The sequence below is a fragment of the Pinus tabuliformis genome, chromosome 4_1 (genome assembly GCF_031772625.1).
Source record: "Pinus tabuliformis cultivar Carrire ecotype Pingquan chromosome 4_1, CPIR1, whole genome shotgun sequence".
In the NCBI taxonomy this organism is placed as follows: Eukaryota; Viridiplantae; Streptophyta; class Pinopsida; order Pinales; family Pinaceae; genus Pinus; species Pinus tabuliformis.
In genome coordinates this window covers 624,865,192-624,877,206 of record NC_142303.1, presented here as the reverse complement: position 1 = coordinate 624,877,206, position 12,015 = coordinate 624,865,192, and positions in this window count along the sequence as shown.

Genomic DNA, 12,015 nt, shown 5'->3' with positions numbered 1-12,015 from the left:
TGTACCTAATAGTTGGATTTGGATCCATCCCATTACATGTGCCAAACAAAGAAATATTAGATCCACATGAGGTATGTATGACTAAAAATTTCCTTTTGGTTTCTTGTCTAGCCGATTTGAAGTAGAGGGTTGTTTTTGACAATAAAAAAGTAATCACTAAAAATATAAACCTTTATTGGAATCAAGTGTTGGCTAAAGAATTCAACGAGGGTGGCCTTTACAAACTCCTAGCAAGTCCAAGAAGGAGAGATATTTGTTGACCAACAATGAAAATCTATGTGAGGTCTAGCACAATAGATTTAGTCTTCTAAACTATGGTTCCCTACCTCTTTTGAAGAAAATGATGGTTGGATTCCATGACTTCAAGATCAAGGAGATAGAGAGGCATGCAAGAGATGTGCACTCAATAAGCATGCTAAGGTTTCCTTCCCAAGAAGCAAGCATATATTTCAAGGGATTATTGATTTAGTTCATTCATATATTTGTGATCCATGTCATCAACTTTGTAGATATGTAATATTCTGGTTTTAGCAATGAAAAAGTAATCATCAAACGTTTTAACCTTGATTCTTACCCAGTGTTGGCCAAAAGAGTCAAGGAGGGTGGCCTCACAAACTGCTAGCAAATCCAATGAAGCACAAAGATTTCTTGACTAGTAGTGACAATTTATGTGAGCTCTATCACAAAAGATTTAGTCTCTTATACTATGGATCCCTACTTATTTTGAGGAAAATGGTGGATGGATTCCTTGACTTCAAGGTCTAGGAGAGATAGGTGTGCAAGGAATGTGCAGTACATAAGCATGCGAAGGTTGCTTTCCTAAAAGAAAGTATAGATCTAGAGCGATTCTTGATTTAGTCCATTCAAATGTTTGTGATCCATGTCATCAAATTTACAAACATGTGATATTTATTATGTTACTTTTAATTAATAATTTTTCCAAGCAAACATAAATATATTTTAGGAAGACCAAATATGGGGACTTCAACAAGTTCTAAGAGTTCACAGCTCTTCTTGAGAACCAATCATTTAGGATAATAAAGGTACTAGGATTTCATTATCGAGGCATGTATACCTCTAATGAATTGATTCCTTTTTTCTAAAAGGCATGGATTAAGAGAGAGATGACAATATTGTAAAAATTGCAAAAGAATGGTTTTGTTGAGGGGAAGAAGAAGTCTATAGTAGAGACTACTAAATCTATGGTTCATGACTTAGATTTTCCCATGTTCTTTTGGGAAGAAGCTTGCTATATTTCAATATACATACTAAATAGATGTCGATACAAGGTGTTGATGGAAAACACTCCCAACAAAACCTTCACAAGGGATAAATCATATGTTTTTCATTTCAATGTGTTTGAGAGTCTACATTATATTCATGTTCCATAGGAGTAGAGGATGAAGCTTGAACCCTCCAACATGGAGGGTATTTTAGTTGGCTACAATGAGACCTCTAAAGCTTACAACATCTATGTTCCTTCTCAAAGGAAGATAGTAGTAAGCTAAGATGTGAATCTAGATAACGATACATGGACTTCCATGTTCCAATATCACCCAATATTAATTAAGGAGAAGACAACACTTCCTACCCGTTGTATTTATCCTAGAGTTTCAAGGAGACCAGGTGCAATTTAGATAGGTTCCAACATAGGAATAGATATTGTTTTTCCTTCTCATATAGCCAATAAGCCCAGTTGGCTTACACAGACACTACAGGAGAAAAGAGATAAGGATTGTGCTTCATCTACTTCCATTTTGGTAAGCCATCCTCCTAAAAGGTTCCCTAGTTATGTTGCATTGATGTCTTCCATGATTGATATAAAAATTTCTAGTTATGAGGAAGAAACAATAAATAAGGTGTGGCGGGATGCCATGTTGGAGTGAAAATCCATCATGAAGGATGATGTATACAATATGGGAGATAGTGTGAATACAAAAAAACAATTGTGGATTCTAGTGGCTACACAAGGTGAAGCACGTGACTGATAGTAGCATAAAAAAGTAAAGGCTTGGTTCGTAGCAAGAGAATTATCCCAAAAAGAGGAAGCTAAATATGAGGAGATCTATGCTCTAGTTTCCAATTAGACTTCTATCGAGAGATTTATGTCTTTAGAATGTATTTTTAGTTGACAGTTAAATCATATTATGTTATGACAACCTTCCTTAACTACCTATCTGATGAAAAAGTGTACACTTATCAGCCAATAGCGCTTTACGCTTATAGGAAGGACACCCATGTATACAATGTTGGCATTATGCTTCTGGTTTGGCTCTATGGTACAGGTGTTGTACTTGATGGCAACTCACTCAAGTGGCAAAACTCTATTCAAGCTCTCAAAATGATGGAAAATAAGAGGTTCATAGGTGCATCATTCAAAAGGTGCGGACCTGCAGGTTAGTCGTCCAGGAAGTGCAGACATACCCGCAGGTTCTCCGTTCAGAAGGTGCGGTCCCCTAGTTCACTCACTCCAATGCAGAGAAGCGCGCTCACATGGGGTTTCTTATGTTTGGCCCTTGGTATTTAGCCCGTCGTTCATGATCCTATGGTTTTGGCCCATGGTTTAGGATCTAAATTATTTGAACCCCTGTTTGGATCCCTTGTATTGGTTTTCGATGGTTTTGTCCCATGGTTTGAATAAGGGCTTACCTATAAAAAGGAAAAGAGATAACTTGGCCAGACACTAGTGAAAATTTGAATATCTTAAGATCTGATAGTTTGGGTGATTAGTTTTAAAAGCTAGATCTAAATCAACGAGAAAATTCAAGGTGAATCTATTGATAAGTCGTGATCTCTCGGGCGCATGATCAGATATGTAGATCTGATTGACTATGGCACATTGGAGGACTGTTAATTTGGCCCTAATCAGAGGTTCGCAAGCATTCCATGGCGTGAGTGTGGGGGTACGCAGCGCAGGAGAAGGCGCAGTACGAGGGTACGCAACGTAGCAGAAGGCGCAGTGCGAGGTACGCAACACAAGAGAAGGCGTAGTGCGGAGGTACGCAGGGAAACAAATGAACAAGTCGCGGAGGTACGCTGTCAGGCCGGCAGTGCAGGTGCGGATCTGAGCAGAGGTACGCAGGGTAGTAGAACGAGAGGTGCGGAGATACGTAGAGCGGTAGACTGACCAGGTGCAGATCTGCACAGTTTAGACACAAAAGAGTTGCGGGTATTCGCAGGCCACTATTGGTGAAGTTGCGGACCTATCTTGAAACATTTGTTGGCTATCTTTTATCTATTGCTGTAAAGTTCTGGGTTTAGATTTCTGGTATTACTTTTCTGTTTACAGCATTTTGAGAAGTTGGGTGATTCATTGGTTGATTGTATAAGGAGATTGGGTGATTTGCATGTACTTGATGATTATTTGATCTTCTTGGATCCAGTTTGAAAATTAATGAAACGTGGTCCTTAAAGAAGTAAAAGAGCAAAGGGGGTTGTAGCTCCCTTCCAGGAGAGACTGGAAAACGAGAGAGAGTTGTAGCTCTATGCAGGTTGCAGCCTGCGTACTGGTAAAGGATTGCACCAGTACAAAATCCTTGTAAAAGAAGTTTCTAATTAAAAGAAGATAGAGACATATTGCAGCAGGTGGTTTTCACCCACATTGGTTTCCACCTTATATCTGGTGTTCTTTGGTGTGCTTATCAATTTTCTTGTTCTTGTTCATTATTATATTGCACTGACATACAAATTAATGATCAATATCTGAAGAATAAATTAAAGTATAAATCTGGAAGGTATATTGAAAAGAATTTGATAATACTGATTCACCCCCCCTCTCAGTATTATTTCCAACAATTGGTATCAGAGCAGGTTCTTCAGAAGAAGCTTGACCGCTTGAAGAAATATCTTTCATCATGAGCAACTATGAGAGGGAAGCATCAATCAGGCCACCGATTTTTGATGGGACAAACTTCGTTTATTGGAAGGTAAGAGTTACTGCCTATCTTCAATCTCTTGGTGAAGAAGTCTGGGATATCGTAGATACAGGGCATACCTTTCCATCAACAAATCCTACAGATCCAGCTGAGAAGAAGAAATATGAAACGAATGCAAAGGCGGTCAATACTCTATTAGGATGCCTATATCAATCAGAATTTGTCAAGGTAATGCAGTTTAAATTCGCAAAAGAGATATGGGATAAGATTGTTCTGTAGAAATTTTGAATAATTTAACACATATTCAATGGAGATTATCCTGATCATGTACTATTGCGGAAAACATACACAATACATAATCTCCTCTACGTTGATCATCAATATAGCAGCATCAATAACAATAAAACATCAAGAGCATTCACACATTAACACAGTATGTATCCCAGGGAAAGCATCTCGCTAAAAACCCCAACTATCTGTATATTAATGATTGAGTCATGTAACATTACACAGCATAATACTTCTCACAAGTATCTCCACCTCTGTTACACACAATACAGCTCAAATTTGATCTCCAAATCTCTTCCACTGCTTGCCTGCCTCCACTGCTCAATACCTGCTCAAGGACTGATGAGAATGGCTCACCAAACTTGTTTTTCACCTGCAAAATAGTCACTCACACTTTGTTGGACGTGAGCACAAGCTATAATGTGGGAAAATACGTGAGCAAACTCATTGGCATACTCAATCCCTTGATTGTGCAAGATCTGGTGCACAACTATAGTCACAACTGATAGCAATCTGATTCTCTACCACCTGTCCCTGTTGAACTGAACATGCACTGACATGCAACTGAGTTAACTGATGTATTCATTAGTTGTATTATGAGTTAATAACTTGTGAATTAATTAATAACTAATTCACCCAACTCATCTCTAGTCTATTTGCCAGTTAGACTAAATACAACCAGTTTAACAAAGCTAAACTGAACACAACTCCATCAACTCCACAATCAACTCCACCAAACTCAACTGATTGAGTTCTAACTGAAGTCATGCATGCAACAACTCAACTGACTCATAAGAAAAGCGTATTTCCTTCTGACAGCTGCATGTGCCACCTCTGTAGCTCAAACTAAAGTGCTCCAAGAGAATAAGATTAAGTTTATAGTCCAAATATTATTGTGAGATAATAATATTTGATTTTTCTATATTTGACAGCCAGTCTAAAAATAGACTTTGATCACTCACACTGTGATCACTCACACTTTCATCAAAAATAGAAGTCCATCTATTTTTCCCAACTTGATCAATCATCCATAAACGGCAACCTGCAATCCATAGACATGATCCATATGTTTAAAAATAGACTTGCACCAAAAATAGCCTGCGGGCGCACATAGTGAAGGCGACTCTTTTCACTAAGCTCCATCATCTTATTGCAATCTCAACACTCCCTCTTGACAAGATATGGATTATCAGCAACCCCTATCCTGCCACGATGGTACTCGAATTTTCTCCTGGTGAGAGCCTTCGTCAGAATATCAGCATCCTGATCCTCCGTTGGAATGTACGAAAGTAACATGATCCTCCGCTGCACAAAATCTCTGATATGATGGTACCTGATGTCAATATGTTTAGATCTATCATGAAATACAGGATTAGCTGAGAGTTTAATGCAACTCTAGTTATCACAGTAAATCACAGTAGGATCCAAATGAGAACCGAACAAACCAACTAGGATCTTCCTCATCCATATAGCCTCGCATGCAGCCAAATTTGCTGCCATATACTTGGCCTCCGCTGAACTGAGTGCCACGGATCTTTGTTTCCTGCTGTACCAAGAAACTGCTGTCGATCCAATACTGAAGACCCCTCCTGATGTGATCTTTCTGTCCGTTGGGCTCCCTGCCCAATCTGCATCCGTGAAGCCACATAGCTTCACCTCATCCTCCTGTCTATACCACAAACCATATCCCGATGTGCCTCTCAAGTAGCGCAATACATGCTTACCCGCCTTCCAGAAGAGCTTGGTAGGCTTAACCATAGCTTGTGAAAGCTTGTTAACTGCATAGCATATATCAGGTCGTGTATTGACCAAATACATCAGCGACCCCACCAACTGTCGATAGACAGTGGCATCCACTTCTTCTCCCGAAGTGGCATCCTCCTTCCTCCAACCTCCAGGAAGAGGAGTATCAACAGGCTTGCAGCCATGCATGTTGAACTTCTCCAGTATCTCCCAAGCATACTTGCCCTGAGAAACAAACAGTCCACCACTGCGCTGCCATATTTCCAATCCCAGGAAATAGTGAAGGAGGCCCAAATCCTTCATCTCAAACTCTGTAGCAAGATCCTTCTTGCATGACAGTATCAATAGCTCATCACTCGTTAGAATCAAATCATCAACATACAGTACAATGATAAGCAACTTACCCTCCACCACAATCTGGTATAGGTTCAGATCTGCCTCGCTCTTGGAGAATCCAAGTCCTGTGAAATAACTGTCTATCCATGTGTACCAAGCACGTGGTGCTTGCTTCAACCCATACAGTGCTCTCTTGAGCCTGCACACATGTGACTCGCTACTGAAGACTTCAAAGCCTTCGGGTTGCTCAATGTACACCTCCTCCTCAATGACTCCATTGAGGAACGCAGTCTTAACATCCATCTGATGAATGTGCCATCCCATCTGCGCTGAGAGAGCAAGAATCGTCTGTATGGAAGAATGCCTTGTGACAGGTGCAAAGGTCTCCTCATAATCGATCCCCTCAATCTGTGAAAAGCCTCGGGCAACAAATCTTGCCTTGTACTTCTCCACACTCCCGTCAGCTGCCTGCTTAACTTTGTAGATCCATCTCGAACCCACCACTGATTTCCCTTCCGGTCTAGGAACAATCTCCCATGCATTATTTCTCACAATAGAATCATACTCTTCCACCATGGCGTCTACCCATGCGGGATCCTCCACAGCTTCCTCAAAAGAGGATGGCTCAGTCAAAACACACTTTCTCATAAGAGCCATGTATCCAGTGTACCGATCAGGTGACTGTCTCTGCCTGCGTTGGGCTGTAGGTGGTCCTACAACTTTCTTTGCATCTTGAGCCAGTTGCTCAGCTTCTGTTAAGCGCTTTCGCCCTCTGATGGTTGGCGTTGCATGAGTGGTCTCTTCCACTCCATGAACCTCGTCCTGTGGCTGATCCACGTCCTGAAGCTCATCCTTAGGAACTAATAGCTCCTCATCTGCATGCAAGTGTAGCTCCCTCTCAAGCGAACACTTCATGGCTTTCTCCTCCTGAAATTTTATATCCCGTCGCACAACAGTTTTACCACTGTCTGGCAAATACACACGATAGTTGTGGGGCGTATTAGTGTACCCCACAAATATCCCAACCTCTGTGGTCGGCTCCAACTTCTTCCCGGCATCCTTCATCACATGCATGTAAACGTTAGCACCAAAAATCCTCAAATGAGAAAGATCAGGCTTCTTACCAGAATAAGTCTCCTCAGGTGTACTCATGCCAAGTATCCTATGAGGACAACGGTTCTGCACATAAATTGTTGTATTGCATGCTTCCGACCACAAGTGAAGGGGTAGGTCCTGATCATGCAACATTGCCCGTGCAGCACCCACAATCATTCTGTTCTTCCGCTCAGCTACCCCGTTCTACTGTGGGTTATGGGGAGCTATGAGCTCTCTATGAATCCCTTCTGTCTTGCAGAAATCCTTGAACTCGTTCGAGATGTATTCACCACCATTATCGCTCCTAAGAGCCTTCACCTTCTTCCTCGACTCCTTCTCGACCAGTGCTTTGAATTCACAGAACTTTGAATATGTCTCGCTCTTCTTCTGCATGAAGAAGATCCAGCACTTACGAGAGAAATCATCAACAAAAATCACATAATACCTGTGTTTTGCTGTCGAAGCAACTGAGAAAGGTCCACACACGTCTGTGTGAATTCTCTCAAGGATCTTCGTGGCACGACTATCCTTCTCGTGAAAGGTGGCTTTCACAAACTTCCCCAAAGTACACCCCTTGCACTGATTTGACTGCGCAAATGTGCCTTTAGGAAGCCCTGTAGTGATATGTTGCAGTATCTTCAAGGCTCCATGGTGAAGGTGACCCAATCTCCTGTGCCACAACTCGCCATCATCCCGGCTCACTAATCCTTCTGCCTTGCCTGCCATTGCTGCGCATCCATCTACATGCAACTGATAAAGGTTCCTCACTCGAACCCCTATCTTCCGGGTCTCACCAGTTGTCTTGCTGCGCAGGAAGGCCTTTCCCTCACTGAAAACAACATCATACCCCTTGTCCTCTAACATCTCCACTGAGATGAGATTCTTCTTCAATCCTGGAACATGCATGACTTCCTTCAATACAAAGGGTTTACCAAACTCCCTCTCAAAGGAAATGGTACCGATACCGGTCGCACTGTATCTACCATCATCACCCATCTTAATGTGCACTCCAAGATCTTTGTCCTCCAGATCAAAGAAAAAATCTCTATCTCCCGTCATGTGAAAAGACGCACCACTATCCAAGAACCACACTGATCCCATCACACTTGAAACCAAGCATGCGATCAATGAAAAATCAAGCTCAAACTGAGAATCTAAGGCCTCTCCCCCTGCAGATCCAGTAGCTTGCTTGTTCTTCTTCTTCTGCAGACAATTTGTGGCATAGTGTCTGTGCTGGTGACAGTGAAAACACTTCACCTTGGACATATCCTGCTTCTTGCCTTTCGCACCAGACTGAGAAGCTTTCTTGCTCTTCCCTTTCTTTGCTTTGGCAGCCAAAGCACAATTCTCTTCATCAGATACCTTTGATGAAGATCCATTCTCACCTTTATTGTTTCTGAGTTTATCCTTGAGCGCCAGGTCGCTCTTTCTTTGGAATAACATTTGCAATCCGTTGAAAGACATTTTCAACAACACTGCTGCAAATTCGATTTCCACCAGCAACCAAACTCAACCGGTTCCGATCTAGAATTCGTGAGAACAAAATATTTCTCGTACAGAGATTGACTGTATGGGCTTTTACCGGATATTTCACCTTCCAAAGGAAGGATGAATCCAGAGGCTACCTGGCCCGATTACAGGCTCTGCCTAGAGAAATAGAATGTAAACACTTCCTGAATAGTAGATCTGATGATCAACAGCTCCGATACCATGTAGAAACTTTTTCTACAATTATCTAGCTCGCTCTAATACCATGTAGAAATTTTGAATAATTTAACACATATTCAATGGAGATTATCCGGATCATGTACTATTGCGGAAAAAATACACAATACATAAGCTCCTCTACGTTGATCATCAATATAGCAGCATCAATAACAATAAAACATCAAGAGCATTCACACATTAACACAGTATGTATCTCGGGGAAAGCATCTCGCTACAAACCCCAACTATCTTTATATTAATGATTGAGTCATGTAACATTACACAGCATAATACTTCTCACAAGTATCTCCACCTCTGTTACACACAATACAACTCAGATTTGATCTCCAAATCTCTTCCACTGCTTGCCTACCTCCACTGCTCAATACCTGCTCAAGAACTGATGAGAATGGCTCACCAAACTCGTTTTTCACCTGCAAAATAGTCACTCACACTTTGTTGGACGTGAGCACAAGCTATAATGTGGCAAATACGTGAGCAAACTCATTGGCATACTCAATCCCTTGATTGTGCAAGATCTGGTGCACAACTATAGTCACAACTGATAGCAATCTGATTCTCTACCACCTGTCCCTGTTGAACTGAACATGCACTGACATGCAACTGAGTCAACTGATGTATTCATTAGTTTTATTATGAGTTAATAACTTGTGAATTAATTAATAACTAATTCACCCAACTCATCTCTAGTCTATTTGCCAGTTAGACTAAATACAACCAGTTTAACAAAGCTAAACTGAACACAACTCCATCAACTCCACAATCAACTCCACCAAACTCAACTGATTGAGTTCTAACTAAAGTCATGCATGCAACAACTCAACTGACTCATAAGAAAAGTGTATTTCCTTCTGACAGCTGCATGTGCCACCTCTGTAGCTCAAACTGAAGTGCTCCAAGAGAATAAGATTAAGTTTATAGTCCGAATATTATTGTGAGATAATAATATTTGACTTTTCTATTTTTGACAGCCAGTCTAAAAATAGACTTTGATCACTCACACTGTGATCACTCACACTTTCATCAAAAATAGAAGTCCATCTATTTTTCCCAACTTGATCAATCATCCATAAACAACAACCTGCAATCCATAGACATGATCCATATGTCTAAAAATAGACATAGTCTAAAAATAGACTTGCGCCAAAAATAGCCTGCGGGCCCACTTAGTGAAGGCGACTCTTTTCACTAAGCTCCATCATATTGTTGAAATCTCAACATGTTCTGAGCTATGAAGGAGATGATCAGGTAAAACGAGCAAAACTTCAAACCCTCAGGATTTAGTATGAAAATCTCAGGATGTATAATGATGAAAGTGTGGCTAACTATTTTCTTCGTGTAGATGAGATTGTTAATTGTATGAAAAATTTGGGTGAAGAAATAAAAGAGGCTGTTGTGGTTGAAAAAGTTCTAAGATCTTTGTCCCCTAGGTTTGAATCTAAAGTTTCTGCAATAGAAGAAAAAGAGAATCTACAAAGCCTTAAAATGTCACAGCTGCATGGAATTCTAACTGCTTATGAAATGAGGAAAGGAGGTCCATCAAACAAGAGAGAAGTTGCCTTCGAGGCTTCAGGTAAAGGAGAGTACTATGAGTCAGGACACGTGTCAGAAGAAGAAGAAGAATCAAATTTTGTCAGAAATCTTCAACGGGGGACTGGACGGTTCCGAGGTAAGTTACCTTTCAAATGCGTTTCTTGTGGAAGAGTTGGTCACTATGCTGCCAAATGTCCTCACAAGGATAAGATTGATAAAAGAAAGGAACTTGTTGGATGGAACAAGAAACAGAATGCAACTAAGAAAAGTTACTACACTCATGAAGACAGTGATGGCCTATCAAATAGTGACGAAGATGAACGAGGTAATGATTGTAAACTTTTAATGGCCTTTGAAGATGATGATTACATGGAAGCTATAGATGTAGATGGTTTTTATGAAGAGATTTCTCAACTCAAAATATGTTTAGAAGAAAAATATATGATCATTGGTACTCTGCAATTCCAACTTGATGAAAAAGAAAAATCTCTTGAGAAGTTAGAATGTGAAATTGTTGGCCTTAGAAAAGAAATTGAGAAAACAAAGGCTCTTAATCTTAAATTTTTTAAAGGATCTGAAACTCTAGATGAGATTATCAATGTACAGCGTTCTCCACTAATCAAGACAGGTCTGGGTTATAATGGAGAAACATCTCAAGCATCCACCTCAAAGAGTTATCTTGATGCAGCAAGGAGGAATGAGCAAAATGGAGATCACCAGGTAAGGAAGGGACAAATTACATCAAGAACAAACAAAGGCTACCAGGTAAACTAGGGGCAATCCATCTTAAGGGTGAACAAAAGCTACAACCAGCCACAGGTAAAAACTTCTCAATTTACTTCAAGAATGGATGACAATAGAAATTACAATCATTTGGCTGGTAGATTTGATAATCGCAGAACTTTCTTCAATGGCCAATGTTTCTCTTGCCATAACTTTGGTCACAAAGCAGCTCAATGTGTTGCTTATAAGACAATCATGACTAGAGAAGCTCAAAAACAAAGAAGTATGACTGGGATTACGAAAAGGACCTATAACAACTTTTCGGCCCTTGAAAATGAAATTGAGTGTTCTATTTGTAATAACTTCGGTCATGAAGATTTTGAATGTAGGAGCAGGTTTCGACAGAAAAAGGAACAAGCCTCAAGCACCAAAACCTGGATAATAAAGGAACCACAAACAGAAAGATGTGGGATAGCTTTTTATGCAGAAGGACAAGAAAATCTATGGTACATTGACAGCGGATGTTCGAAGCATATGACAGGTGATAAAGAAAAACTTGAATCATATACTGCTTTAGAAAAAGGAAAGAAAGTTTCTTTTGGAAATGATACCCCTGCAGCCATAGAAGGAAAAGGCACTGCTCAATTAAAAGAAAAGGTCAAAGCTGGAAATGTTTTGTATGTTGATGGCTTGA